At 40.0% G+C, this 8,005-nt stretch overlaps 1 long non-coding RNA gene across 1 annotated transcript; it reads left to right on the top strand.

Annotated features, from left to right (window-relative positions):
- The first annotated feature begins 6,095 nt into the window (after positions 1 to 6,095).
- On the top strand, positions 6,096 to 7,087 carry LOC118488446. The gene is made up of 2 exons (XR_004884788.1): positions 6,096 to 6,136; positions 6,944 to 7,087. It is a non-coding gene; the product is annotated as an uncharacterized LOC118488446 (long non-coding RNA).
- Positions 7,088 to 8,005: the final 918 nt, after the last annotated feature.

The raw sequence follows: 8,005 nt of genomic DNA on the forward strand, positions 1-8,005 counted from the left end.
TGACGGTGCGGAGGCCACAGACTCGAAAGAGTCTGGGACGGGTGAGTGTATAGGTGACTCCTCAGCTGGAGCATCAACGAGCAACAAAAGACCACCGTCAGCTAGAAGGGCCTCACCCTCAACATCATCCTCTAGGGGCTCGTCATCAAATAAATCGACGTCGTCATCAACATCGGCGTCAAGAAGCATATCGAGAATAGGATAAGCGGCCAAAGGTATGGGGGCAGGGATCTCTACGAGCGGTAGGTCCCCAGCAAAAGGGCCATCAGCGGGCTCGTCGACAGCATCGGCTAACGCAAAGGGCTGGAAGTCATCCTCATCTGTGCTGGTAACATCTGATGTGTGGACCTCATGCTCCGAAGACTCTAGGTCGTCTGATACAATGGGCCTAGGGCCCGTGGTGTCCGAATCACCAGTGCCTGATGAGTCCATGGTGTCTGTATAACACAAATATGCACAAATAATCAATCATACAATCAGGTAAACACATTAGTCACCAATTAAGCAATCAAATAATCCTCCTAGTCCCACTAGCCTCCCAGCCTCCCAGACTGACCTTCCTAGTCCCACTAGCCTCCCAGCCTCCCAGACTGCTTTTCCTAGTCCCACTAGCCTCCCAGCCTCCCAGACTGCTCTTCCTAGTCCCACTAGCCAATTCTCTCAGCCTCTCAGACTGACTCCCTAGTCCCACTAGACAACTACCTCGGCCTCCCAGACCGAGCCTCAGCCTCCCAGACTGAGCCTATATCTAATAAATAAAATGTGCTCAACATTTGTTTATAAAAACATTTTGGATCTGGACTTAAGTGGTATGCAGTGTAAAAATGTTTTCGTGAGAGCCCTAGTGATCATAGTCTAGACTCGAGAAGGAATCCTAGTTCGCTATGATTAGAGCTCTGATACCAAGCTGTCACACCCTGGCTTTGTGGAAGCGTGGTTAATTTTGGTGTGACTTCTTAATACCATAGCTTAATCATAACAAAGCTATATGAAATAAAAACCATGCAAGATCATCCATCGATTTAAGTTTTAAAAACATAAGTAACATAACATTGTCTTAAAACATTGACTCATGCAACGAACACTACAACCTGACAACATAAACTTTGTTCAGAAAACACAAACAAGAAATAAACGCAGTTTAAGGACTGTGACTCGTCCAGGTAAAAGTCACATCCCCTAAACTTGGATGACCTCGAAGCTCTTATGCAGCGCGAAAACGTAACATACCGCGCCAGATCTTTAGTTTCCTGAAATACATGTAAGTTGGAAAAATCAACAATAATGTTGAGCGAGTTCATGTGTAAGTGAGTAATAAAACCTTTGTAAGTATAAAATCCTGGTATGTAGCAAATAAGGAAAAAGAGATCACCAATGGTTTGCAAGGCCATTGATATGTGTGAAGTGCAAGTAGGAAGACTCAAACCTAGCAGATTTATGCGTTGGGCACAAAGTCACCCCGAGGTCCGTTATGCTGGGCCTGGGGCTGGGCTCGCTACACCCAGATAGATCTACCGCTACTGTCCCTCGGTCCTACAATGAGGATTAATGGCCTCAAGTTTCCGCCTACCCACTCACATGATCTAAGTAGTAACCCTCCTTACGCTAACCATACCATGTAAAAGTACTTGTAATCATAGTAACATGTATTTCACCCCCGCAGTTTAGAAAACTGAAAACAGTTAAGAGAAAAGGGGGACATGAACTTACTGTGGTGCGTCTCTACCAAGTAAATCTCCTGATCAAACCGCTGTGCGACGACCTACACGTACTAAATCTATTAGACGGACGGCCGTGCCTTAGCTTAAGGTTTAATGTCTTTGGGAAATAGTTAGACAACTATTTCGTAATTACACTTTGCAATTATTTTGTAACACCCCTAAAATATAAACCCTTATATTATAAAGTTCAAAGAATTGATAAACAAGAATTTACCAACTAGGAATTTAACCTAGTTAAATTCAAGTCTTGAACTAATACATATTATGGATAAAACACATTAACTTAAGAACAAAACAAGGTTGGGGGACTAAACTTGTCAAATCTGAAAAGCTAGTTACTAATAGTAACAAAAACCAAACCAAACACACCACATTTGGTGTGTCTGGTCGATCAAGAGAGGAAGGGCGACAGGGGTTCTCCAAAACCCTAAGCTTCACACCAAATCCCTTCAATTGAAGCCCCAAATCTGTTCCAAATCGAGTTTTAATCACATATTAGTGAACTCCTCGTTGTAAGGATCAAAAGGTATGTGAAATTTAGTAATTTTGTTGCATCACAAATTCTAGGTTAAATGTGAAACATGAAAAATTCAGCTTAATCACTGATGCATGGGTGAAATTAGAAGGGTTATGAGGATTAGGAACAAGCCCTAGGGTTATGAAAAATTCAGCTTAATCACTGATGCATGGGTGAAACCCGTGGCCAAGGCGCCATACCGACTTGCACCGTCGGAGTTACAAGAATTGATGTCTCAAATTCAGGAATTTCTTGACAAGGGGTTTATCCGACCGAGTGTGTCCCCGTGGGGCGCACCAGTCTTATTCGTGAAAAAGAAGGATGGCAGTATGCGCATGTGTATCGATTACCGGGAGTTAAACAAACTCACGGTGAAGAATCGATACCCACTTCCAAGAATTGATGATTTATTTGACCAACTACAAGGAGCAAGTTGGTTCTCCAAAATCGATCTCCGATCTGGTTATCACCAATTGAAAGTCAAGGAGGAGGACGTACCAAAGACGGCTTTTCGTACGAGGTACGGGCATTATGAATTCCTTGTAATGCCCTTCGGATTGACCAATGCACCCGCGGCTTTCATGGACCTCATGAACCGGGTTTGCAAACCCATGCTAGATAAGTAGGTAATTGTATTTATCGACGACATTTTGGTATATTCAAAGAGTGAAGCCGAGCACGTGTGTCACTTGCGGGAAATATTAGACACACTCAGACGAGAGAAGCTGTATGCAAAATTCACGAAGTGTGCTTTCTGGTTACGGGAGGTACAGTTTCTTGGGCATCTCATTAGTGCTGATGGAGTACTAGTAGATCCGTCAAAGATAGAAGCTGTGTCGAAATGGAGCCCTCCAAGAAATCCCTCGGAAATCCGAAGCTTTTTAGGGCTTGCGGGATATTATCGGAGATTCATACAGGATTTCTCCAAAATTGCCTTGCCATTGACCAAATTAACTCGTAAGGAGGAAAAGTTCGTGTGGGGCATTAAGCAAGAGGAAGCTTTCCAAACACTCAAGGAAAAGTTGACCCACGCTCCGGTACTGACATTACCGGAAGGGACTGATGACATGGTGGTTTACTCGGACGCTTCTCAATTGGGGCTCGGGTGTGTGTTAATGCAACGAGGCAAGGTCATCGCCTATGCCTCGAGGCAATTGAAGATTCATGAAAATAAATATCCGGTTCACGACTTAGAATTAGCGGCGGTGGTGTTTGCCTTAAAGATATGGAGACATTACTTGTACGGAGTAAAGTTTACAATCTTTACCGACCATAAAAGTTTGAAATATTTCTTCGACCAGAAGGAATTAAACATGCGGCAAAGACGGTGGTTGGAAACCGTCAAAGACTTCGATTGCGAAATACATTACCACCCCGGTAAGGCCAATGTAGTGGCCGATGCGTTGAGTCGCAAAACAGATTATACCCCGATACGGGTACGATCAATGCAACTGGTTCTGACTTCAAGTTTACTAGAACGAATTCGTGAAGCACAGGATGAGGCTGTAAAGGCGGAAAACTGGAAAAAGGAAAGAATTATCGGCCAAGTTAAAGACCTAGAGATAGGCAGTCACGGCCTAAAAACTCGTTTTAGTAGAATCTGGGTCCCTAACACATGTGGGGTTAAGAAGCTTCTACTTGATGAAGCTCATAAATCCCGTTATTCCATTCACCCGGGAGCGACCAAGATGTATCATGACTTGAAGCAAAACTATTGGTGGCCCGGAATGAAGCGGGACACTGTGAAATACGTGGAAAAGTGTTTGACGTGCCTACAAGTCAAGGCGGAACACCAAAAGCCATATGGTAAACTTCAACCGTTAGAAATCCCGGTTTGGAAATGGGAGCAAATTACGATGGACCTATTGACCAAACTGCCTAAAACAAGTCGTGGTTTTGATGCTATTTGGGTAGTCGTGGATAGGTTAACTAAAAGCGCTCACTTTATTCCGATTCGTGAGACTTATACATCTGAGAAAATGTCGGAGGTTTACACCAATGAAATCATAGCAAGGCATGGGGTACCGATATCCATTGTGTCAGACAGAGATACTCGGTTTACTTCGAAATTCTGGCGTGAATTCCAAGAACAGATGGGAACTAAATTGTTCCTTAGCACTGCTTACCATCCACAAACGGATGGGCAGAGCGAAAGAACAATACAAACGTTGGGAGATATGCTGCGGGCTTGCATTATTGACTTTGGAGGTAGTTGGGATGTCCATTTACCCTTGATCGAATTTGCATATAACAATAGCTATCACGCGAGTATCAAAATGGCCCCGTATGAGCTATTATATGGCAGAAAATGTCAGACCCCGGTATGTTGGGGAGAAGTGGGTCCGCGGGGGCTAGCACCTGCTGATATAATCCGAACTACAAATGCGAAAATCGACATAGTTCGGGCACACTTGAAAGCGGCTCAAGACCGGCAAAAGGCATATGCGGATAAAAGGAATAGGCCAATTGAATTTCAGGTTGGCGACATGGTTATGCTAAAAGTTTCCCCATGGAAGGGCATTATTAGATTCAGAAAAAGAGGAAAACTAAGCCCAAGATTTATTGGGCCATTTAGAATCATTGAACGGGTTGGTAAAGTAGCTTATCGACTTGAATTACCCGAAGAGTTGAGTGGGATTCATAACACATTCCACGTGTCACATCTCCAAAAATGTTTGGCCGACGAAACCGCTTATATCCACTACGGTGATATCGAGGTAGATAATAGCCTCAACTATGCAGTAAAACCGATTGCGATTTTAGATCGTAAAGAGAAAAGCTTGAGGAACAAAGTGATAAATCAAGTCAAGGTCAAATGGGACCACAGAAAAGGGTCAGACACGACATGGGAGTCCGAGGAGGAGATGCGACGTCTACACCCTACATTATTTGGTACGTAATTCGGTTTCGGGGACGAAACCCTTTTTAAGGGGGGTGGACTTGTAACACCCCTAAAATATAAACCCTTATATTATAAAGTTCAAAGAATTGATAAATAAGAATTTACCAACTAGGAATTTAACCTAGTTAAATTCAAGTCTTGAACTAATACATATTATGGTTAAAACACATTAACTTAAGAACAAAACAAGGTTGGGGGACTAAACTTGTCAAATTTGAAAAGCTAGTTACTAATAGTAACAAAAACCAAACCAAACACACAAATTTGGTGTGTCTGGTCGATCAAGAGAGGAAGGGCGACAGGGGTTCTCCAAAACCCTAAGCTTCACACCAAATCCCTTCAATTGAAGCCCCAAATCTGTTCCAAATCGAGTTTTAATCACATATTAGTGAACTCCTCGTTGTAAGGATCAAAAGGTATGTGAAATTTAGTAATTTTGTTGCATCACAAATTCTAGGTTAAATGTGAAACATGAAAAATTCAGCTTAATCACTGATGCATGGGTGAAATTAGAAGGGTTATGAGGATTAGGAACAAGCCCTAGATGATTTCATGACATGACCTTGTATAGGACTTGTAGGATTTCACAATCACCATTGTAGGTGATTAGTGAACTTCAAGAAACTTGTTAAATGCTGAAATTATAACTCTTGTTCTAGCATAATCTGAAATTAGGAAATAAGTTCTGAAAAGATGATGTCAAGATGCATGAAAAATTACTATTATAGTGAAATTAGATGTTGAATCGCAAGTCATGAACTTGTTTATGAATGTAGAAAAATCTGACCCACTAGGTGTTTGTTGAAATGCCTAAGTGAGGACTTAAATGTGAAATTTGGATAAAAACGCAGATTTGATGATGGTCCATAATGATGTGATTATGGTCATAAAAAGAGTTCTAAACATGTTGTAAAAACTGAATTTTCTAGGCAAAGAGTCCGGTTCATCTAGCGGACAAGCCGGAGGGAATTCAGGAGGAAAAGGCGCGCTCTAAAGGTACGAAATTTATTGTTTCGTTACATCATATCTAATTGTTAGTTTTATGTAGTCAATTCTGAAACATGATAACCAAGATTTGCCAATATGTCACGAATATGACTAGTGTCTTAAACAAGTGAAATGGGTCAAAACAAGTGACAAACAAGGATACTTGCATGCCCTGAATGGTGCTTAATTCAGCACCCAAACGGGTCAAAACAAGTCTTGTAATAAACATGAAGCTAGACACCATCACTTAATGCATGGTTATAATCATTGCGTAAGTTGTAAATTTGACAAGCTATGTTAGTTGTGAAGTTTTAAACTCCTAGTATAGGAGTTATGATCTTGATTTGGTAAATATGACTAGTAGTATAGATGACAAACACGAAATCTTGGATTTAATCATATAGATTAATACGTGAGTGATCCCTTATGGGAAAGCAAAACGTGATAACGAGTAATAGTCCCAAACATGGGTAATTAGCCTTGGGTGGGTGATAAATCTGTTCAAGGTCATTTCTCTGCAAAACGGAACTTGAATGCTCAAGCTCATAAAGCAAGAAAACAAATGCAGGGCCCACCGTAAATTACGGTGACACCGTAATTTACGGTGGCCAACAAAATGCTACGGTGGGGATCTACTGATTTACGGTAGGTTCCAAAATGCCCAGAAGCCACCGTAATTTACGGTGACACCGTAAATTACGGTGGAGCCCAGCTTGATGAAATTTTTATTCCATTTTCTTGAATAAGTTTTCGGACCTAATCCGAATACGTGAATTCCCATCATTAATAACACTAATGCTTGTTTAAAACATTTAGTTTTCAGGTACTCAAGAAAAAGGATGGTGATCAAGCAAACGAGTCGAACCGAACACACATTTTTAGAACGCTTCCGCATCCGATCTTTTGTTCTAGAAACTATGTAAACTAATGGTAGTTACCGTCTTGAATATGGTTTTGTAACAAAAATATAAGTATGATGTGTCTCGACATGGTTAAAAACGTTAAAATTTTTTGTAAAGTCTAAATATTAGGTATCAAATGCATGTCTTTATGTCCTGATTCTAGTATTATATAGAGGGTGTTACATATTTGGTAAATATATCCCTTCCCAAGGATAGGGGTTTTAATACATGTGCGTTCGTATATCTTCGGAATATATTATTAAGTCTCACTTAAAATATATTTTAATCCTTTCTCCAAAATATAAATATTTTTCCCAAAAATATCATATTTTATTACATATAATTTTCCAAAAAAAATAATACCTTGACAAAATACGCGTTCATTAGTATTTTCCGAAAATGCGTAAGTTACGGATATAGGTTGGGTGGTAATAATTATACCGTGGTAACTTAAATATTTATCGTAAAGGCGTTCGTATTATTTTGGAATCGTTAACATTTGGTAATATTATTTTTACCCTAAAAATAATATTTGTATAGTTCACAAAATAATCATAAAAATTACACAAGTGTTGTTATGAAAAATATATATACTAAATATATATTTATCAAGTTTTATTTTGTGAAAATCCCACCTCCGACACTTAGTAATTTTGTAATAAAGATCGTGGCGAAATTTACATTTTGAAAACAAGTTAAAAATATATTTATAACACTTGTGGTGAAAATATTTCCAAGTGTTATGTTTTTGGAAAAATTTCGCCAGAGTTTCCCCTGTAACTGGAGGTGGCCACGCTTTCAAGCGTATCATTTTCTTTTAAAATCCCAATCAACAATTTTCTCTATCAACAATAACAATATCCAAACCATCAAACTAGTCAATATATATATAAATCGCAAAAATACATGAACTTGCGGTTTATCCAAAATATGTAGTAACTTTCCGTTATTCTTAGTGGATCTTTGTATAGATCAA

Source organism: Helianthus annuus, chromosome 16, assembly GCF_002127325.2.
Source record: "Helianthus annuus cultivar XRQ/B chromosome 16, HanXRQr2.0-SUNRISE, whole genome shotgun sequence".
NCBI lineage: Eukaryota > Viridiplantae > Streptophyta > Magnoliopsida > Asterales > Asteraceae > Helianthus > Helianthus annuus.